This window comes from Culex quinquefasciatus, chromosome 2 (genome assembly GCF_015732765.1).
Source record: "Culex quinquefasciatus strain JHB chromosome 2, VPISU_Cqui_1.0_pri_paternal, whole genome shotgun sequence".
Taxonomy (NCBI): Eukaryota; Metazoa; Arthropoda; class Insecta; order Diptera; family Culicidae; genus Culex; species Culex quinquefasciatus.
The window spans coordinates 77,760,097-77,784,465 of NC_051862.1; the positions used below are offsets into that span (position 1 = coordinate 77,760,097).

At 34.1% G+C, this 24,369-nt stretch overlaps 1 protein-coding gene and 2 long non-coding RNA genes across 3 annotated transcripts in view; 2 read left to right on the forward strand and 1 right to left on the reverse strand.

Moving 5' to 3' along the window:
- The first annotated feature begins 290 nt into the window (after positions 1–290).
- On the forward strand, positions 291–3,483 carry LOC119767203. The gene is made up of 4 exons (XR_005277390.1): positions 291–669; positions 793–983; positions 2,964–3,104; positions 3,166–3,483. It is a non-coding gene; the product is annotated as an uncharacterized LOC119767203 (long non-coding RNA).
- A 992-nt stretch (positions 3,484–4,475) lies between these two features.
- LOC119767511 lies at positions 4,476–7,111 on the reverse strand. Its single transcript, XR_005277557.1, has 3 exons — positions 6,924–7,111; positions 6,095–6,330; positions 4,476–4,679 (listed from the first exon to the last, which is right to left on the reverse strand). It is a non-coding gene; the product is annotated as an uncharacterized LOC119767511 (long non-coding RNA).
- Positions 7,112–21,057: 13,946 nt separating this feature from the next.
- LOC6040047 (F-box/LRR-repeat protein 16) overlaps positions 21,058–24,369 on the forward strand; it is a 98,054-nt gene continuing 94,742 nt past the window's right edge. Inside the window, 1 exon segment of the mRNA XM_038252992.1 lies at positions 21,058–21,248. The gene's annotated coding sequence lies outside the window, so the exon portion shown is untranslated.

Sequence of the window (24,369 nt, forward strand, 5' to 3'; positions counted from 1 at the left end):
AAACATTTAAACATTTAAACATTTAAACATTTAAACATTTAAACATTTAAACATTTAAACATTTAAACATTTAAACATTTAAACATTTAAACATTTAAACATTTAAACATTTAAACATTTAAACATTTAAAAATTTAAACATTTAAACATTTAAACATTTAAACATTTAAACATTTAAACATGTAAACATTTAAACATTTAAACATTTAAACATTTAAACATTCAAACATTTAAACATTTAAACATTTAAACATTTAAACATTTAAACATTTAAACATTTTTGCTGACTAAAAAAGATATTAAATAAATCTCGCTCACTTTTGCAAAAGGTCCTATGTACATAAGAAACCCATGGCGCAATGTTTGTTTTGAAAAATTTATCTAGAAATCAGGATCATAAATAAAACGAACGAACCATGACATTAAAACTTTGCAGCCGACGCTCATGAAACGAACGCACCATGATACCGAATCTGTGCAGCCGACGCTCATGAAACGAACGCACTATGGTTGAGCGAGCTGTCAACTTTTTCAATCGCGCGTGTTCAATCCTGAATGTGTTGGCAGCAGTTTGCGTGCGCGTGTGCTTGTAAAAAACAACTTCCGGCGTCAAATCCGCCGGGGGACCGAACCAGAACAGCTCCAGGATGGCAGAATTTTAATATTTGGGTAAGTATTTTCTTATTCTTGAGATTTGGGAGGGGCGGAATTCCACCCGCAGCAGCAGCAGACATTTTTCATGGCCTGCTTGCCTAAGTTAACTGCTTGTGTTTTTTTTTCTCATTTTTACAGGGACTTCTTCCAATTTACGGGATTCAACGCTACGGACGGAGGCGCTCGATTGGGAAAAGGAGGCCCAGGGCCAGCTGCTGACTTTCCCGGCCGCCGTCAAGGTGTAGCCTTCTAGACGGAGCACAACACGCAAGGTGCTGAACGCGTTCCCGCGGTGTTGGTTGGATAGTTCTGCCGAGTGATGAACTCAGGTGAGTAGTTGCTCTGTGGTTGTTTCTTGGAAAATTTTCTTCTGTCCAATGCATCAAGTGATTTGTTTGAAATTTCTCGGCATCCATCTCAAACGTCAAACTATACACATTTATTGCCGGATATTTTCCGGAAGAGATCCGGAAAAAAGAATTCGGCAACAACTTTGTACTGTTTTGACGTTTACGGAAAGTGCCGAAAAGTTTGGTTATGTCAATGCTTCCAAAAACAGTTGGAGGAGGGCAGAGCTACGGCCCAGTTAGTTCAATTAGAATTCTGAAACGGATTTCAATTCCAGGGTTGTTACGGGCGGCGCGGATCGCGCGGATGGCGCGGATGGCGCGTATCGCGCGGATCTGGCGCGGATTTGCTGGCTAATTTTGCTCAGGCGCGGATTTCGCGCGGATAGCAATCTTGATAAACAAAATAATTGAGAACGATAGAATTTCTTTCAAATTACAAAGGAAAATATTATTAGGAATTAAATAAATTCAATCTTTTTCTTTGAGTGCGAAAACATCGATTTCTAAGAAGTGGTTAATGATGAAAATTTTCTTCTAAAAATTATTGATTTTTTTTTCTTAATACGAAACTTTGAAATAATCTTCAAGGAGCGATTTTTTTTAATGTATTGAGATTTGTTATATAAATTTAACATAACATTACAACTCATTATTTTTAAAACATCTGTCAAAATCTAAATAACAAAATCCGAAAAATTTATAGAATTTTAAAATTTGATGCTATGAAAATTTGTAAATTTTCTATGTTTTTTTAATATAAAATTTATTTTTTAATTTTTTGTTTATTGAAAAAATTAAAAATCTGTAACCACTCTGATTCAGGTAGAATTGATTCTACTCCCAATTATCACAACATGACGAAATCCACTTAGAAATCTGCTAAAATCTCCGTCTAAAAGCGAAATGTAATGTTAAAATTTAAAAATAAGAAATCTGGAATTCAACCATTTGAAATTTCAGAATTTACATATTCAAATAATAAAAAATAGAATTCATAATTTGAAATTGTCAAAACTTACAGACTCAAAAACGTAAAAAGTACGAATTATTAAATTGAAAAATTACAAAATATTACAATTGATTTTTGTTAATTTTTATTTTTTAAGAAAGTTCTTAAATTATTAAATTATTAAATTATTTAAATTATTAAATTATTAAATTATTAAATTATTAAATTATTAAATTATTAAATTATTAAATTATTAAATTATTAAATTATTAAATTATTAAATTATTAAATTATTAAATTATTAAATTATTAAATTATTAAATTATTAAATTATTAAATTATTAAATTATTAAATTATTAAATTATTAAATTATTAAATTATTAAATTATTAAATTATTAAATTATTAAATTATTAAATTATTAAATTATTAAATTATTAAATTATTAAATTATCAAATTATTAAATTATTAAATTATTAAATTATTAAATTATTAAATTATTAAATTATTAAATTATTAAATTATTAAATTATTAAATTATTAAATTATTAAATTATTAAATTATTAAATTATTAAATTATTAAATTATTAAATTATTAAATTATTAAATAATTAAATTATTAATTTATTAAATTATTAAATTATTAAATTATGTTACTCTCTTCTATGTATGTCGCATTTTTTTTATATGGCGCGGATTTCGCGCGGATTGGGTTCGGGGTCGGCGCGGATCTGGCGCGGATTTTTTCTCGACTTTTCCGTAACAACCCTGCAATTCGAATCGTTATCATTCAGTGTCTGAATCGATTGTTGCGTATGGAACAGAATTCGTAACGAAAAATTAAAAGTGAGAATGTGCGCGATACGATTCGAATCGAAACTGATTGTGGGGGTGGCAATTAGCTTCGCAGCACCATCAAATTCTAGAAATATTTTCCGTGACCTGCTTGAAAATAAACCATTTTTTGTTGTTTCGGCTAACTATTTTTTTTCTTTTTCTCTTTTGCAGGGACTTTCTTGATCCTGTATTAGGTGTGAGCCAAGTAATGCTGCAGGGGAGTTTCAGTTCGGCCGCAATCATCCGAAGACAGAGGAACACCATCGCCCATGGGTCACTTGATCACCAATAGAACACTCCCAGCACAAACAGGTAAGCAGGAACAGGGGAAAACAAAACTCGAAGTATTTACAGTAACTGTTCAATTCCGCAGGCTGCTTGTTTGAATCACCGAATCGATCTGGCGTTTGCTGGCGGTGCGCTACTACAGATGCAGAAGGAGTGCGAAAAGGGTAGAAGGAGTTCGTGTGAAGATTCAGCATGCAAAAGGTCAAAATCAACCGTAAGCGAACGTGGCATCTTCAGGGACGGGGGAAGGATTGCCGTGGCGGAGGAAAATTTAAGAAACCATGATTTGTCACACACACACACACACACACATACAAACGTACACAGCTTTCTGGGCCAGCAAAAAAAGTACAGAATAATTTAGTGAAGAGAAAAAAATTAATAAAATGAAAATACAATGGAACATACTGTAGTTATTATTTATTTCACTGTCCGAATATAGTTTTTACAGTACCATTTAGTAGGAAAAAACATGAAGAACTGAAGATTGACCGTGCAATCCATTGTAATGCTTGCTGTTTTATTATTAATCTATGATGTTTTCTATAGTCAGGACGAGTTTTTGGATGAAAAATGCAACATTAGATTAACAGTAAAATGCGTCGTATTTGGAAAAATGTATGGAAAAATTTCGAAATTTTTATGGTACCGGTGCATAACAACCCCCCTTTTTTATGGTAAAATCCCAAAATACGACGCAAATTATCTTAAAAAACGATGCTGTCTACTGTTAAAACACTGCCAAAATGACAATATATTTTATTGTTTTGTAACGTTAAAATTTACTGTAAGTTCATCAGAAATCTTTATGCGGGAGTGGATACCCGCATAAAGATTTCTGATGAACTTACAGTAAATTTTTACGTTACAAAACGATAAAATATATTGTCATTTTGACAGTGTTTTAACAGTAGACAGCATCGTTTTTTAAGATAATTTGCGTCGTATTTTGGGATTTTACCATAAAAAAGGGGGGTTGTTATGCACCGGTACCATACAAATTTCGAAATTTTTCCATACATTTTTTCCAAATACGACGCATTTTACTGTTAATCTAATGTTGCATTTTTCATCCAAAACTCGTCCTGACTATAGAAAACATCGTACATTAATAATAAAACAGCAAGCATTACAATGCATTGCACAGTCAATTTACAGTTCTTCATGGTTTTATCTACTAAATGATGCGGTAGAAACTATATGCGGACAATAAAACTAATAAGCATTACAATGAATTACACAGTAAAATTATTGTTTTTCATGGTTTGTTCCCTACTAAATTGTACTGTGACAACAATATTCGGACATTAAAATAAAAAGTAAATACAGTATGTTTTACAATACTTTTATAATATTCATTGTAATTTATTTACATTCAAAATTGAATCACTTTGGTTTTTTTTTTCAATTGTTAACTGATAATGTCTCCTCCAGAGTTTTTCAAAAACCAACACGAAGCCGCTTTCTTTCGCTTTCGATCTCGATCGCGACCGATTCTTGTTTCTACTCGGATGGATGATGTCATGGTGCGTTTAAACTGACCACCGGTTCTTTTTTGTCGACTGGAGACTCCGGATTGATTTGCTGGTTCCGTTAGTGCTTAAAATGAGAAGACAATTAAGTAAAGGATAAAATCAAACATTTTTCATAATGCTGAGTACAAAGCTCAGAACGAACGCGGTAAAAAAAAGTTGCGCAAATTTTATGCTCCCGCTCGAGTTGAACCTGCACAAAAACTTCGTAGGTCGGTGTTATTTGATTCTTAAATTCTAAAAATAATTAAGTTATTAGATTCCAATATTATTATATTAAAAAATTATAATTAATTCAAGACATTTTAAAAAAATCTGAATTTCCAAATTATTTTTCAAAGATTAATTTATTCTTGAATACTAAAATTCTTAAATCTTAAATTCTTAAATTCTAAAATTCTAAAATTCTAAAATTCTAAAATTCTAAAATTCTAAAATTCTAAAATTCTAAAATTCTAAAATTCTAAAATTCTAAAATTCTAAAATTCTAAAATTCTTAATTTCAAAATTTTGAAATTTTGAAATTTTGAAATTTCTAAATTTCTAAATTTCTAAATTTTTAAATTTCTAAATTTCTAAATTTCTAAATTTCTAAATTTCTAAATTTCTAAATTTCTAAATTTCTTAATTTCTAAATTTCTAAATTTCTAAATTTCTTAATTTCATAATTTCTTAATTTATTAATTTCTTAATTTCATAATTTCTTAATTTCTTAATTTCTTAATTTCTTTATTTCTTAATTTCTTAATTTCTCAATTTCTTAATTTCTTTATTTCTTTATTTCTAAATTCCTAATTTCTAAATTTCTAAATTTCTAAATTTCTTAATTTCTTAATTTCTTAATTTCTTAATTTCTTAATTTCTTAATTTCTTAATTTCTTAATTTCTTAATTTCTTAATTTCTTAATTTCTTAATTTCTTAATTTCTTAATTTCTTAATTTCTTAATTTCTTAATTTCTTAATTTCTTAATTTCTTAATTTCATAATTTCTTAATTTCTTAATTTCTTAATTTCTTTATTTCTTAATTTCTTAATTTCTCAATTTCTTAATTTCTTTATTTCTTTATTTCTAAATTCCTAATTTCTAAATTTCTAAATTTCTAAATTTCTTAATTTCTTAATTTCTTAATTTCTTAATTTCTTAATTTCTTAATTTCTTAATTTCTTAATTTCTTAATTTCTTAATTTCTTAATTTCTTAATTTCTTAATTTCTTAATTTCTTAATTTCTTAATTTCTTAATTTATTAATTTTCTTAATTTATTAATTTCTTAATTTCTTAATTGCAATAAAACAATATGCAAAAAAATAAAACAAATGAAACACAACATTAATTGCAACATTACTGAAACGTGTGTTATTTTCAATTGCATTCAAATTTTCGTATCCAAATTGTTTAATTTATTCAACAAAAAAATTGATAAATAGGTACTACACGATTTTTTTGTACTTCACGATCTGTTCTTTTTCGTTCCTGCTTACCCGGTTGTGTTGGGAATGTTCCCTTGGTGATCATCTGACCCATGTGCGATGATGTTCCTCTATTGTCTGATGATTGCGGCCGGACTGGTACTCCCCGGCAGGACAAATTGGGCCACACGCCATCCACGATCGTCCATGTAGAAAAGCCAACTTCTTGGCGATCTTGTCGTGTGATTCTGTTGCGGCTTTCCTCGTCCAAATCGAGCGTGAAGTTCACCCCTTAGGCAAAATGTTCCCTGTTGAATAGAAACACAAAATGATCGTATTGTTTTTGCATACAGCAACATAACCAAACTTTTCGGCACCCTCAGCAAACGTAAATCAGTACAAACATGCTGCCGGATCTCTTCCGGAAAAGATCCGACAGCAATTTTGTGTGGTTTACGTTGGTTGGGAGAGTCGAAAAATGAAGGCAAATCACTTCTTGCATCAGCCAATTAGGTTTTACGCCGACTCGAGTTTTAGGTTAGAAATTTGACAGCTTGCCTGTACTGTTTTCATTTTTTTACACGTGTGTCATTAAAAATGTGTGTGCGTGTGCGCTCGTGATGTCAAGCTGTGAAACCTAATTGTATTTGCGAGAGTAACACAAAAAATCTTTTCGGCATCCTCAGCAAATGTCAAATCAGTAAAATTGCTGCCGGATCTTTTTCCGGATCTCTCCCGGAAAAGATCCGGCAGCAATTTTGTTTGGTTTGACGTTTGCTGAGTGTGCCGAAAAAAGATGAACAAATCACTCCATGCATCAGCCAATATCCAAGCAGCTCAAGCAGGCAAAGGAAAATGTATGCCGTGGGACGGGATTCCGCCCTCCGCAAATATAACGCACCTGAAACTTTCGTTGTTTTACAGCAAACACCCGGCGGATGTGTCCAACACCAGGAACGCATTCAGAATCCTGAGGCCAACCGCTGGATGTTCCTTTTTCACGAGCACACGCGATTTACCGTTGAAAATTTCGGTTAACACTGCGACCGAATACAGACACTAGACAGGATCTGACAGGATCGAGCACGCGCGATTGAAAAACTTTGACAGCTCAACTATGGTGCGTTCGTTTCAGGAGCGTCGCACGGGTTTAGTGTAATGGTGTGTCCGTTGAAAGAGCGTCGGCTGCACAGATTAAGTGTCATGTTAGGTTCGTTTGTTGATCCTTATTATTTATTTTTCGAAAAAAAGTTTAAATCTGGAGTTTTTTTTTTGAAAAGGTCCAATAAACCAAATTTCCAGTTTTTGCTTTTAGGGTGTTTTTGAAACCGCCTTGAGTCAGGGGTATTAAAAAACACCCAAAAAGCAAAAACTGAAAATTTGGTTTATTGGACCTTTTCAAAAAAAACTCCAGAAATGTTTAAATGTTTAAATGTTTAAATGTTTAAATGTTTAAATGTTTAAATGTTTAAATGTTTAAATGTTTAAATGTTTAAATGTTTAAATGTTTAAATGTTTAAATGTTTAAATGTTTAAATGTTTAAATGTTTAAATGTTTAAATGTTTAAATGTTTAAATGTTTAAATGTTTAAATGTTTAAATGTTTAAATGTTTAAATGTTTAAATGTTTAAATGTTTAAATGTTTAAATGTTTAAATGTTTAAATGTTTAAATGTTTAAATGTTTAAATGTTTAAATGTTTAAATGTTTAAATGTTTAAATGTTTAAATGTTTAAATGTTTAAATGTTTAAATGTTTAAATGTTTAAATGTTTAAATGTTTAAATGTTTAAATGTTTAAATGTTTAAATGTTTAAATGTTTAAATGTTTAAATGTTTAAATGTTTAAATGTTTAAATGTTTAAATGTTTAAATGTTCAAATGTTTAAATGTTTCAATACACTCAACCCCCGGTGGTTGGTCACTTTTTCGTTTGAAAAAAAAACAAACTAAAAAGTGATAAATTGACACTTTTTACACGACGCTCATGCACACTATCAAAACGAATGTTTGGTAGTGTATGTGAACTCCATGTAAAAGGGGTGTCAAACTAAAAAGTGACCCCATTGGTTTGACAACAGTTGGTATCAAACCGTCGGAGTTTGAGTGTAATAAAATCAAAAAATATAAAGTTTCAGAGTATCAAAACTTCACAATGTGTAGAAGCAATCAAACAACATTTAATTCTTGAATGTAAAAATTTCGAAAAAATCTAATATTTTTTATGTTGACATATATTTAGTATTATTTTACGAATATTTTATTACTGAAATATTTCTATTTTCGACTCTTTTGATATTTTAATATTTATTTTTTTTAATATTTCAATGTTTTAATATTTCAACATCTTAATTTTTCAATATATTTTATAAGAAATTAGTTTATTTTTCTAGTATTTCAATGCTTTTCATATGAAAATAGTTTAAAATTTTAATATTTAAGTACTTAAATATTTTAATAATTTGATTTTATTTGATTTGAGCTTGTCAAAATCGTTTGTAATGTTTTGTATTTAAAATACAACTCGGTTTTCAATACTTTATTTACAAGATTCGCAATATTAAAAAAAGTTACACTACGTAACTATAACATTACAATGAAATTTACTGTAAAAAATAATTGGAAAAAATGCATTATGAGATTTCCAATAACAGAACCATAATATTTGCTGTAACCATGAATTTTAAGGTAGCTCTATCGTCATTCCAATAAAGTTCGAAAAAGTCAACAATTAACTTACCATAGATATTATAATATCTATTGTAACTGCATGATTTTAACAGTGCAAATCATCATATAATTTTATGCGGGTAGGCACAATTTAAACGGTTAGGCGCTTATACTTACATCAAACCCTACGTAATGTACCACCCCCGGCCGAGTTAAAATGCGTAACCGGAAAAGAAGGTGTGCATGCCTGGCACGAACACTCAAAGCGTGCTCTAGCGTGCTGCTCGTACTGACTCAGAGCAAGGGTGAGATGTAGGTGTAAGGGCAGTGCGTGTTCGTCGGGAACCTAGTGCATAAGATCGGTCAAGGCCCGTTCTTACACTGAAAATTGCGAATTGCGAATTGCGAATTTGAAAGAATCCTTCAAAAAATAAAGAATACCAGTTAAATCGTTTTTCATAGAGTGTAATCTTCACTCAAAATTGCAAATTTTCAGCATTGCTCACCGTATCGGAACGAACACTGCAGAAGGAGAATCTTTCCGTTTGGAATCCGCCCAACATTACCACCCGGTGTGTGACTTGAAAAAGACGTTTTTATTCGGCTAGAAATGGGGATAAACGAAACGAGAATCTTAAATTAACACCGCCATCGTCGAGTGGATGTGCTGCCATCTGTTGTCATCTCTTAATTTTTCTGTCGTCCCTGCTTGGGTGAAATTCCTATGCTTGGGTTGTGGCTGGTTGGCCGGGGTTGGCACTGCTATCGGAAGTGCCGACAAAAGGGGTTTATGAGAGATTTTAAATCAATTCTCGACCACAACCACGCCGCTGCTTGGAGTGGGGCCAAATTTTTGAAGACAAGCGAAATAGTGGCGGGTAGTTGGTTGAATGAAAAATTGGTTCGAATTTAATTCAGTTTTTCGGTTTCTGTTTACTTTTTTGCCTCAGTTTGATGAGTAATGCGTCACAGGTGGTATTTTAACTTATTGATGCAATATTTTGAGTTTAATGCTCAGTTGAGCATGAGAAAATATTGTATTCGGCACCTTTGTTTAAGGATATAAATTATACAGCAAAAGGTATTCAAAGTGCAACTGGGATTATTTACCGCAAATAGTCTTATAAACATGTCGCAAGAGATTAACGATTAAGCCATTGTTTTCAAAACATTGATTTAACGAGGCTCTTGTGTTGGTTTAGTGAATATGCACCATTTCTTTGTGCACTGATCATCACTGAAAAAAATACTTAGTAACCATCATCTGAGGTGAATTGGGACAGCTGTTTAAGCATTGTTGATGCACAATATTTGGATGTTGTTGACTGGTTTCGGGTATAACAGACACATAACAACAAAAATGGTGTATCGTTGTAAATTGCAAGCTTTGCTCTTAAAAGCTTCTTTCCCTATTCAGTCTGCAGTACCGATTCGCTTACTTTACTCGCTCCAGGTATTTGTAGTATGGTTGCGTTTCTTAAATAGACTATTTTCAATTTAATTCAAATCTAAACAAATACTTATAACAATGCTATACAGTAGTTGTTCGGTAACTGGGCGTTGTTATACTGGGCTGCTTTTTAACTGGGCGCTCGATAACTGGGCCGTAGCCCAGTTAAAAAGCAGACAAACGTTAAAAAACCAAAACAAACCAAAATGACCGAGCGGTTAATGGATGCAAAAATCTTATTAAATAAATAAAAAAACTTTTTTCAAACTTTTGTTTAATTTCAAGTTACAATTAAAGAAATATGAAAAGCAAGAATTGTAAATAAATTTGAGTAACTTTTTATATTTCATCTGCAAAATATTATTCATCGATGGTCCCCTCGTTATTTTTTGTTCAGCCCAGTTAACGAGCAACATTCGGTGACTGGGCTACCTTCTCAGCCCAGTTACCGAACAACTACTGTAATTTCTAGAAAAATAAATGTAAGCCATTCACCCAACTTAAAATCTTTTTTCTATAAGCTTTTTCTCTCTGGATGATTTCTGAAAGATTTGGGTTAATTTTTTAACTTCAAAACTTTAGAAAAAAAATTATTTCTAACGCATGAATTATATCATACTTAAACTTGACTAATGTTTTAAAAAATGCTGGCATCGGCCATAGAGACGACTCCACCAAATTTAAAAAATAAGAGGCAAACAATATTTTTTCAAAACAAATCCAAATTTTAATGGAAATAGAAGTCTTATGAACTGAAAACAAATTGAAATGCATTTTCCTGCGATTAAAATCATATTTAGCATGTCTGAGAACCACCAAAAATATTTTGAATTATTGTGAAATTCGGTTGTACAGTAAAGCAAAAATCTTTTTTTTGTGGCTGGGTAGGTGAATACCATGGCTTGTTATTTCGATTGTTATTTTTTTATGTTTTTGCCCCTCCCCTGTCCCCCTCGACTTTGGTCAGAGTGGAGGGACATAAACTTCAAAAAATATTTACAACCGCCTAAATCAAAATATAATGTTTTCAAGCACCTCAATCAGCAAAAACCACCTTCGAAAACCCGAAATATCTCCGGTGGCTAGGAACCATTTTTCTATAGCTGATCATATCCTGGAAATAGGATAAATTTACCGTCGAATGCAACTGGGTAGATCACCCTTTTTAAAAAAAACTGTGTTGTCTCGTCCCGAAATATAGACTTACTTACTTACTTACTTACTAACTTACTTAACGTCATGATTCGAATATCGATTGTTTTGATGTTAACAGCTTATTTAAGACCTAAAGAATGCCATTGACTAACATTTCAGACCAAATTTGTGCGATTCATCAGCAAAAACGAGTGTCCAGAATTCGAAGCAAAAGTGTCCGGATTTCGAATCAGCTTTTATCAGTGTCAGGGATTCGAAGCACAACAAAACATTTTAATTTTCAAATTCTGATGAAAAAATGTTAGAAAAGACATACTTTGCATGCATTCTCTTAAAACTGACTGTTTATACAACATCCTGATAATATTTCTTCATTTCCAACTTATTACATGATTTTTTGTCAGCTATAACAAAAATAATATGGTACTAAGTGTCCGAATTTCGAATAATGACGTTACTTACTTACTTACTGGGTCATCTCGATTTATAATATTTTGCTTCCTCATACCGTTTATAAAATTGGTGATTCTTTAATCATTCCATGCTCATGAAAAGTATTTTTCTGAAGTTTGAAACAGTAATTTGAATTACAGCTTCGATTATAAAATATGTTAAATATCAACTGAATCAGACCACAAATGTGATTGGCCAAAAATACTGTAGGCTTAACGTCATGATTCGATTTTCCGGACGCTTCGAAACCCGGACACTTCATCTTGTTTTATCAATTTTTTGGATATAAGTTCGCATTATGCATGTCAAAACTGTGTTATTTCATGAATTCTAACATCAACTTTCATTTAAAGTTTGTTTGAACGCTGTAGTTAATGCCAAAACAATAGAATAAAATTAAATTATAAGTTTACCAAAACTATGAAACATTTCGCTGAAATATTTCATAGACGTCAAAATTTTGATTTTTCTGGTAGGTTTCAGATAGAACAGACTCAGACCAACAAAATGTGTACAACCATTTATAAATTTAAAACCTTTAAGTGCTCTAAACACCGCTGCCGCTATTCAGACTGTAGTCCCGATTCGCCCCAGATGACGGTAATTTGTGTTTAACAAATATTTGAAAAATGGTTCAAACTGCACTAGGCTAGGCACTAGGTCATCTACAACTATATTAAAGGAAACCATATTCACACAAACAAATATTACTGTAATGGCAAAAGTAGCTTACTTTTGAATTAAAAAGTTGCAAAAAATTGCTGAAGGGAAAGTTTTTTTCTTGTTTTAAAAATGAAAACTTTTACTGCTACAGTTTTTGAAAATCTCTTTACTAACTGATTTAAAAGAATTAACTGAATAATTTCTTTCATTTTGACGTTCTCGTGTAACCGTGTTCGCCTAAATCGAAAATGTAAACAAACACTTTGGTGGGTCCGGTGGTGCTGGTGGGTCTAGGACGCAAAGCCGACCGCGGCAGCAGCCAGGACTCGGACGCGGAAACCTTTGTGAGCCAAACAGCAGCAGCGGAACGCCTTCGAAGGAGGGTGGTGCGGGAGCGGGACGAGGTCGAGTGCTCGAAAAGGACAAGGTCGGAATGCGTAAGAAGGAAGCTTGAGTGTTTTGTGGGGTTTGTGATTGATTTTGTTTGTTTTTGTAAGATGAGAGGTAGGAATGTGGATTCGCACCGGTTGTATTCAAAGGTGTACGGGATTGGTGATTGAAGGTCAAGCAGATAAACATCCGGTTTTCGGACAAGTACAAGACAGGTGATTTTTACGGTGAGGAGAAGGAGCCGACGAAGAGGAGGACGACGAGAAGCGGGATAATCGGAGGTGGCCAGAAATCATCACTGTAGTATTAAATGTTGTTTATTGTTGTTATAAAAGGTTTCTTATCCAATTAAAAGTGAAACACTTTTACCAATACAACGATTTTGCTCCATAAATGCATGGTAGTATCAAAAACATTCTAACTTTTAAATTGAAAAGTTTGAACTTTCTACGAATATTCACCAACGCGAACTTTTAATCCATCGAACGATCTTTTTAAATTTAGAGTATTTTTTCTTTGTCTAAACGAAAGACCAAACCAATTAAGGTGAAGCCGTTGATCATTTTCGAAGAAAATTGATCATCATTCTAAAATGCTCTGTATTGAATTAAATTTAACGAATTTCTGCACCAAAATGAATCAGCATGTGCTGGTTGTTGCCTTCTTGAAGCCACTATAAAAAATTTTTGGTCTAAATCAAATGTGTTTCAAAATTTATATAATTTTGTGGTACAATCATTGACGTCCTAGTTCGATTAATGACGATTTCCATAACTTTGCAAGGAATGGGATAATCATTACCAAAAGGAATCAGCATGTGTAGGGCACTATTCTAAACAACTTGTAGAAGGAATTTTGTCAAAATATTGATAGCGACGCAAAATTTATATCTTTGAAAGAAAAATCATGTCAATGATGGAAGTCTTCACGTTAATTAAGCTTGAGGCTGAATCCAGTTACTGTAAAAATGCAGGGATCAAGTCTCTCTAATTGCACTTTATTAAACAATTGATTGTAAAAATAGTAAGACGACAAATTTAACGTCAAATGCGTAAGGGTTTTGTAGTTGATAAGACTATCAAATAATACTTATCAAAACAAAGAAAAAAGATCTCTTGGAGGTTAAATGCAACCCGACTTTTTTATTATTATTTTTTTTGCATTGTTTTCCACAGTGAGTTTGAGTCAATTCTGCACAACTTTCTAGAACAAAGTTTTTTTTTTAAACACATTCTGACGAGATACACACAGTAAAAAAATGTGTAAATTTGGAACGTGTTATTTTGGAAGGCTGAATATTACCTCTTTTATGATGTAATTTTACCTCAATTTAGACTGAAAATGCGTCATTAAACCAGAATAGTGGAACAATTACACATTTTCAGAAATTAAATTACACATTTTTTTCTGACAAGTGTCAGAATCAAGTGTCACTGGGGATCAAGTCTCCCCACTCTTCCCTAAATTTAGACATCATTTCATTTGACCCTATTATTTTTAAGGACTTTGTAGCAATTCCGTTGCTATTTCACGAGTAAATCTTGTTCTTTTTCAACAAAATACTGCATTTCAGGCTGTCTCAAATTTGGTTGTTTTATAATTGTGGGATGGTATTGTTCCTCCCACACTTACAAAACATATTTATTAATAAACATAATTTGACAAAAAATGATCGGACAATTCATAATTAGGCTTGATTTTCATTTGACTCAGTCATTTTTTTCGAGTATGCGCTTTTGATGAGAACCTTGTATTGTTTACATCTTAATATAAAATTGTTTCGAAATTGTGGAAATTGAGTGTGATATTATAAACAATCATACATGAAATCATTTTGTATTTTGCACGAAATGTGAACCAAATGGGACATGCACAATACCGTTCGAATGGACTATTTTTTTCGGTACACAACTCTTCATTCGTTTGTCCCACTTGCATTTCAGCAGTGATAATCCTTATGTTTTTCGTTCCACTTTTTTCACAAACTGGTCCACACTTTTCACTGCCTGCTTTCGTGATAAACAACATGCTTTTTAATCAACAACAATTTCTCCCTCCATTTCCGTGGCATAATGGCATGGTCTTGGACTGGGGCCGAAATAAATTAATGATAAAAATAAATAATATCCCAGTGGCTTAACGCGCCCCATAGAGCCGTGCGGACAGGACTATTGCTTGCACGGTTCGTGAAAACCAACTGATCTGTGGATGACCAGACCTTGACTTGAGGTGCGGCACCAAATTAAGCCGATAAATTACGCTCGCATCATTTTTGTTCGTTGAGAAACGTTTGGAAAGGGTAAATTTTAATTGTTTTTTAATTTAAAAAAATAAGAATTTTAAACACGAAATTTCAAAGAACATAGCAGAACTTAGTAAAAGTAAGCCACATTCAAATACTTATCCACACTACAAAAGAGCTTAAATTATCGCCAGCATCTTCTAAGTTGTCAGCTGAATGATGGTTCGTAATTCTAGATTGGTGATTTTTGCTGACAAACCGGTGGCCGAGACACGACGATCAGCCACAATTAAATTAATCTCTGAATGATGAATTCGTGTGTGTTGTTTATGGCGGCTTGTTAGCAGTATGTAAAATATCAGCAAAGAATTTACGATTTCCCGCCTGCGGGATAAAAAGTGCACAACAAGAAAAGTGGAAATGTGGCGCGTCCTGGGAAAGCGTGAATTTTTCAAACAACGGGCCAACGAAAGGAAAATGTTTGAAATTGTTCGGATTCTATCAACAGTCGCTTTTGCGCTTCGAAGGCATTGACCTAAAAAGAGGTAATTGGTATCGAGGGTGGCAGAGCGATGATTCTGTTTTTGCAAAAAAAAAAAATATTGTGTACAATTGTCTTTTTCATTCTTTTATCTATTATTTATTACAATTGCAAAAAAATAATATTTTTATTAAGATCAAACAAGCCACCAACAACAACATTATTCAGCGGGAATCATCCGAAACCCATAACTAATGGTTGTTTCAGTGCGACCTCGCGTGTGACAAAATCAAACCAAGCATTTGGAAAAACTGGCAACCAGCCTCGACAAGTTGTCTAACGGTCAGTTTTCTCAAAAAAATTCATTTTGCACCGACTTGACAGCAAACCTCATCCTTTCTGGTGCATCTGCAGTGGAAAAGAAAATTCGGTCGTCTGATGGGAGAAAAAGTGGAGCATGAAATTGATATTCTGGCTGGCAGACAAGAAACACTTTAGAACTGCAGAAAGATGACCGACCAGCGATGCACTTGTCGACAGACATTAGTGATGGGTGCTGCTGCTGCACCCACGCGGTCTGTCACGGAAGGTATTTTTATATGCGTGTTTTTGTCAACGGAAAATTACTCATTTTGGGGAGAATGGAACGCCCTACGACTGATGTCTAACTATGCAGCTTAAGAAACCCGTATTCGTTTATGACACCGTTGTGCTCCGGCTCATAAAAAGCATTTTGACCAAAATTAAGGCATAATATTTTAGTAAGACTCCAGTCAAATAGTTCTACTTAATTGTTTTGCAAAATTATAATAAACAATATACTAGCTGTGCTCGAATTTGGATTAGTTACATAGCTTTTAAACTATTACAAAAATCTTAAAAAATCAACAGTGTCTTGTCTAAAATATTTGAAAAAAAAAACACAATAATTTTCAACAAGAATCATAAATCATATTCGTTCAAAACTAAAAAATCGATCAAAATTGTTTATTTTTTCTAAGCAGATTATTAATTTCTAATCTAATCTAATCTAATCTAACACAAACGCAGCCAGTCCGATGAAAGCATGCTGGAAAGTCTTGTGATTAGATTACGCCACAAGCACTTTTCTTGTCATTATTAATAATTGCAGTACATCCGAGAACACCCGAAAATGTATTGCAAAAATTAAAGCGGCCAGCCCTACTACGTTGTGTTTACCGCAGAGAGGATTCTGAGAACGGATCACATTTCACAGAATCTACAGGGGAGGAAGGATGCGTGGACATACCGTACCAAACGCTCCAGTTTACAGTTTCATATGTGTTTTGTATAATGTGTTTAGTGTAAAATATAGTGTGGTTATATAATCAATTGAATATAATAATGCAATATAATGATCATTTAATAAAATCCCTTCACCTATATATAATAACCACTCACCCAAGCACAGAAACAGCGACACAAAAGAAATGAAAATGAGCATGTAAAAACAAGACAGCGCGTCCCCGTGGTCAGTGCACTAATCTAAAAATCGATATTATTAATTTATACAAAAAGTTTAGAGATCGATCGAGGGCCTCGTGGTGCGGTGGTAAGCGGCTTCGGCTGCCAATCACTAAGTTGCTATGGAGCGTGGGTTCGATTCCCGCCTTATCCTCCTGGCCTTCTATCGGATGGAGAAGTAAAACGTCGGTCCAATTGCGTAAAAGAGGTTTGGGTGACTCACCACACATAGCCTTCGGACGCCTAGAAATGAACAGAAAGTTGCAACAGAGCCCACATGGATTGCTTTGCTTTTTGCCTTCCTCACCTCTATGAGGAAAGGCTTTAAAATCACTCGAAAAATGAACTTCTTTATTCGACCTCGTAGACCCACCTTCACGTATACATATCGACTCAAATTCTGAACAAATGTCTGTGCGTGTGTCTGGATGTGAGTCCGTGCACCGAAAAATATGCACACGATTATCTCCGGATTGGCTGAACCAATTTCGACCGTTTTGGTCTCATTCGATCCGTCGTGGGGTCCCACAAGACCCTAGTTAATATTATGAAGTTTAGTAAAGCACTTCAAAAGTTATGCTAAAAAACGATTCTAACAAAAGTCCGGAAGATTGTAAAAAGGGTGGTTTTTGTAAGAAAACCCGCCATGCTATACTGTTTTAGAAAGGCCTTTAAAAGACCTTTCCAACGCGTTCAAAAGATTGAAGATCTGACAACCCCATCAAAAGTTATGAGCACTTAAGTGTTATTTATACACTTTTTTGAGGCCGGATCTCAAATATTTTGATGAAAGAGTTGTCCGGATCAATCATGCTACCCATCGTTGAATAGGTAATCAGAAGACCTTTCCAACTGGCCCAAAAGATTGAAGATCTAACAACCCTATCAAAAGTTACAAGTGCTTTAATGTTTTTAATAAACTTTTTTTGAGGCCGGATTTCATATGCGAGGAAGGCACCAATCACCTAAAGGTGGATTAAGTAAAGTTTTTGCTTAGTGATTGTTTTGATCGAAAAAAATGATTTTAGATGTGAGTAAAAAGAATTTTAAAATTTTATGTTTTGTTCTTCCAGTCTAGTCGATGTCTAGGGGGGAGTGGAATAAAAATAACTGATTTTTTAAGAGCGAGTCCACGAGCAAAGCATACCCATCTCGCATCGACCTCAGCAATTTGCCTGAAATTTTCAGGGATTGTTTGTACATATAAAACTAGCATCTGCCCAAAATATGAGCACTCTAGGCCAACGGGAAGTGGGGTCAATCGGGACACAAAGTTTGATGGAACAAAAGCGTCAAAAATCTTAAAAAAGAAGGACAACCATGGGTGGTCTCTCATGCTCATGCTCATGCTCAAAAGCGTCAAAAATCTTAAAAAGGCTATAACTTAGGCAAAATTCAATTTAATTTCAAAATTCAAAATGTATTTGAAAGGGCTTAAGAAATGCAACAAAAAGCAGGGCGAAGCACACCAGTTGGTTAAATTTAAGGGAGTTATTGACATTTTATTGAAAAAATAGCATAATTTTCAAACTCAAATAAAAAAGTGTTCCATCCAGATATCAACTCGGTTCGACCTGCAGCTTGTAGGGGACATTTGTGACTATCATCTGAGACTGAGAACGCTTTAGATAAGACAGTTTAACATAATCAATAGACACTTTTACTTCTAGCGATTTTTTTGTTTGTAAATTTTTGCTCGGGGGACACCTTAGATCCTAGTTTCTGGTGATAATTTTATCATATTCGTGTCTCTGAGACTATTTCATATTAGACACATTCACAAAAATGATTATTTTCAAGAAAAGGTAAAAAAAATCATCAATTCACATTTATTGAAAATCAAGTGCGTTTCCAAGGATACTAGATGACACCAGTAAAAAAAGCTCCTTTTTTAACTTTCATTTTTTTTTTGAAAATAAACATTTTTGTGCATGTTTCTATTGTGAAATTGTCTCAGAAGCCGCTAATCGCAGACTCAGGTGATGGATTGGAAATTTGGTGTCAAAAGGACTTTTATTTAAATTTGGACGCCCGTTTTGATGTCCTTCCTCAGAGTCAAAAAAAACTATTATCAACGAAAAAATACATACAATACAGTTTCAAAAATTCTGCAGTTTTCCGTTACTTAACTTTTTTTGGCGCGTCATTTTATTGGAAATTTAGTATACTTTTCGAAACTGCAATAACCCAAAAGAATTTTCATTAAAAAATTGCATGTTTTGTACTCCAGAACTGGACATCGGCAAACGAGAGAATAAAGAGCACGATTCGGAAGTAAAATGTGTGTGGACTGAGAGGATAAATCCCGAAATTACCGAGAGTACTTTACTCATGGGTTCATCTTTAAAAAAAGTTCATCCATCAAAAAAAGTACCGGTACCGAGACTCGAACCCAAGACCTTCGACATATTGAACCATGCCTTTGCCGTATGGACCAACATGGTTCGCTGACTAAAAGGCGGTCATTTGTCCATATAAGCCACTCAATAGGATGAACTGTTCCAATGAACGAATGAACACGCGAGAGGACTATACTCTCGCAAAATAGCAGTTTCCTCACGTTTCTTTTCGTGAGGACTATCCCCTCGTTCTTTTTGCGTTGCTATTTTGCGAGAGTATAGTCCTCTCGCGTGTTCATTCGTTCATTGGAACAGTTCATCCTATTGAGTGGCTTATATGGACAAATGACCGCCATTTAGTCACCGGACCATGGTGGCCCATACGGCAAAGGCACGGTTCAATATGCCGAAGGTCTTGGGTTCGAGTCTCGGTACCGGTACTTTTTTTTTTTTGATAGATGAACTTTTTTGGAAAATGAACCATGAGTAAAGTACTCTCGGTAATTTCGGGATTTATCCTCTCCGTCCGCACACAGTACCATTTTACTACCGAATCGTGCTCTTTATCCTCTCGTATGCCGATGCCCAGTTCTGGGTGTAAGCGAATGGTCCTGGGTTTGATGCCCATCTGCTCCCAACGAGAAAGTTTAATACTTAGAAATACTTGAAATACTGAATTAGAATGAAAAATCAAAGTCGCTTGAGTCGGGGTTCGATCCCCCGTCCTTTGAATTGGTATGCAAAAATGTTAACCACTTGGTGAGCTATGACTGGAATTAGGAATACTGTTACTATCAACTATATACGCGCTGGGTCCTTTTCCATTTGACAAGGGGTCGGAAGTTCTAAATAACGTTTGAATCCGATTGATACAAACGTTCTTCAGGGCGGGGCTTGTCGATAGAGCTGAAGTACCTCGCGCTCGGCTAGCCAGCGTAGAAATGGGTCACCGAAGCTCGGCAGAGCTAACATCTCCCAAATGCCTATGCGAGTTATTTGCATGTATAGAGTGTAGATCTAAAAATACATGGAAACAACTCAATTTGTAAGAACTGGCCGCGTGGTCCCGTTTGGATGGTTACACACACACACACACACACATAAATAAAAAAAAGTGTTTTTTTCTTGTTGAAGCATATTTTACAAATCGTGCTAAATTTTTCCTTGCAATTCTGAACCCTGAAATCTGAACCATCATTGACAGTCATTGCTTCGGAAGTAAATGACACCATCTACGAACTTTAAGGTGTCTTTCACTTTTGAGGCAATGACTGTCAATGATGGTTCTGAGTTCAGGGTCCAGAAATAGTAAATTGAAATGAAAAAATAATCAGTATATGTAAAATGCATCGACAAACAAAACCATTTTTTGATTGAACCATTTGGAATCAAGATTTGAATGTTTTTCTAAAACAAATATAGCCGCCAAATGGCCGATCGGGAATGATGCCTTCTTGTTCCTAAAAATGCCAAAAGGTGATTAATTCCACGTGTGCCTTTAAAATAACAACCATTTCAAATTTAAAACAAGCGCCAACCAAAAAGGATGTGCCAATTTTACCACCCTCTTCCAAAAATTGTGCACGTGCGCGCGCATTAGCCCGATTTTCCCGAGCCTTTCTCCCACACACACATACTCTCACACGTCCGCCTGATGTCCTTCCCACGGAGGGGACTTGTTTCGGGCGAGCTTTCCGTTTGCGTTCTCTGTACGGGATAGATCACGGCGCAGGAAGGTCGTCGTTTAGTCGCGTTCCTCGACTGAAGGTGTGTGAGTGTTTGTGTGTTCGGATTTTTTTTCTGTGAACTGGAAAAAAGGAGACTTTTCCTCGGAAAAGGCACCCCTCAAGGGCATTCGGATTATTGGATTTACGTGCCGGACGACGGGTCACTCTTTGGGTAAGTGGCGAGTTGTGTAAAGCTATGCTGGAAGGATTTTCCCGGAAATTTATTAGGCTCAAAGAAAATTTAATTTTCGCCTGCTTCTGTGAAGGACCAGGACAATAGAAGGTTAGCCCTGCTCTTGCCCACATGCACACACACATGCAAACCAAACCAACACACACGAAGTTTCCACCTATGACAGATGATGTCAGGATAGGTTAGCACAAGAAGGAAAACAATTTTCCTGTTTTTTTTTCTACCATCAACCGAAGTTGTGTTGGTTACGCTTGGAGGAGGAAAAATGAACTTTTTACACGCGAGCGTACGTGGACGTCAAACGTCAACGAACCGTGCGTGCGTGCTTGCCTGATGCGTATTGGTAACATGTTCGATTTCCAAAATACCGATGCTGGAAATTTTTTGAAGGACAAAGCAGCAGATAAATGAAATTAAATTGATTTGTTTCATAACAGCTTGATTGAGTTTGAATTTAATATTGAAGAGTGTAAAAATAGTTGATGGTGAAAAACTAAACACTTCAAGCTTAAATTGGGTACTGAGTTAAAGAACTTGTACTTTCACTACTATTTTTTCCAGTAAGTTGTTGCTGAGTTTTCAGCGAAGTTTGATAGCTTTACATAAAGTTTAACACATGTTCAAAAACAAATACTGGAAATTAAAAAAATGCCAATTTTTGTAAATTTTAACAAAAAATGAATATTAGAATTTGATATAAACATTTTTTTCCAAAAATCGTATTTCGATTGATTATCGATATTTGCCAAGGTTGAAACCTTTGCTAATCTTTTTAAACAGGGGTGTCAAAATTTTTTGAATGGCGGGCCTAATGCGGAAACTTATCACTAAGACTTACATGAAAATACCTCTATCACCTGGAGTTTTTTGATATTTTTACTAGGACATATTCATCATTTAATTGTTAGAAATCAGAAAGCAGGCATGCATCCGCTCTACAGTTCTTTCAAATGCCTTTAAGCTTTGATTGACATTCATTTGTATTATTTTAATGCTCTAAGCTTAGCTACGAAAATAATATGAATACACTTTTATTTTGAAAAGGGTTCCTCCGGTTTCGAAAAAAAATTGAATACATTTCGGCCTGGATTAGATGATAGATACTAAGAATTGTAATCCAAATCGTCAGTTCAAATTTATAAAATAAATGACACTTCCTAAAATGTTTGATGAAAGTTTTAATTGAAATCAGAATATTATTTTTTCCACTCACATTCAAACGTGTGAATTGATGGAACGAGATTATCAAACAAAATATTTGTGTCGTGTAAACAGAAAGCGAAAATTATAAGTAATATATATCTGTACCACACATAAAATAAAATCATGACTTAATTTCACCAAAAAAGTTTAAACTACACCTGATGTTAATTGTAATTATTCTACCAAGCTAAAATTTTATGAAAATAATGACATTCCAGAGTTTTGTCCTTGTTTTTGAAATCATCATTTTTTTTTGCTTTAATCAATATAATCTTCAAATATTCAAAAGAAAGTTAAATCTGTACGACTTTAAGATCCTCGATTCCCTCTTTTAGATACTTTAAAATCTCCTAAACGTTTAAAAAAGTAGGGCAAATCTCAAAAATTTGAAAATACACTCTTTTGACATTTTCAAATCACTCCTTTCCTCTCTATCCCCCATTTATTAACTATTTCGAAGGTTATTTTGTATTTGTTTCCTTCAGTAGGTTGAATTCTATAAACATTAAGCATTCTGGGAAATGGAATTTCTGGGGAATGGAATAAGACTCAACAGTCTACCCTCGACAATCTCTGAAAAAAAAATTTTCAAAATGCTGATTCATTACAATTATGTTTTTTAAATCTCCAAACTTTGGTTTCCTGGTGACGGGCTTCGTGTCTTACAAAGACTGAACATTTCAAGTGCTACCTAACCTAATTATTAATTCGATTTTTAATATGAAAAACTAACTTAATCCACCTATGTGGTTGGAGCCTGCCTCACTCATAACCAACAGTAGCTGTACACAAATTTCATCTAATTTTTAGATCCTGAATAAACAAGTAAATAAATATCTCTTAAGTGGCCATATCTCGAGACAGGGTTGCCAGATCTTCAATGTTTTGGACTCGTTGAAAAAGTCTTTCGATAACCTAACTAACGATGGATCGGATGGTGGATCCGGACATAGTTTACATACATTGAAGTGGGATCCGGCTTCAAAAGAGTACATAAATATCACTTAAGTGGATAAATTTCGAGACAGGGTTGCCAGATCTTCAATGTTTTGGACTCGTTTGAAAGGTCTTTTGACAACCTAACTAACGATGGGTTGGATGGTGGATCCGGACATAGTTTACATACATTTAAGTGAGATCCGGCTTCAAAAAAGTAGGGGAGAGTGGGGAGACTTGATCCCCGGGGACACTTGATCCCAAGCCTGTATCTCGTCAGCATGTGGGTAAAACATTTAGCTTTGTTCTAGAAAGTTGTGCGAAATTGACTAAAACTCATTGTAGAAAACAAAGAAAAAAATTAAAAAATGTTTAGATTGAGTTACACACATTTTTCTAAAAAGTGCTGCAAAAAACTTCCAAGAGATCTTTTTTCTTTGTTTTGATAAGTCTGGAAAACACTCAAAAATTGAGCATGAGCATGAGCATGGTTGACTGCCAATGAGCTGCTACTCCGTTATCGACAGATCAGCTGAAGTTAAACAATGAATCAAAAATGATCAGTGGGAGCCAACCATCCGTTCACTGTTTAACCTCTGAAGATCTCTACTTTTTAAGTCAATACCGGCGCCCTCCCAAGAAGCCTGCAGTTCAACGAAAGGGAGGAATGTTAGTCCGATAGTTGGAGTTGCAGACTCATCAAGCACATAGTTTTTCGCTATATACTTGTTGATACCGCTTGAGACCGTTGAATCCACAGCATCTCCTTCAAGCATCACGTGATTAATTTTTTTTGGGTTAGTAGGATAAGGTATTGGCTTTTCGATGCCTCCCGAGCTACGACGCTATGGGGAGGACTTTCATAACAGACCCGTCGGCGAGCCTTCCGAGCAACGATGCTATGGGAAGGTCTTTCTGGTTAACACACAAAATCACTCACACACAGTTATTTTGCTCCACT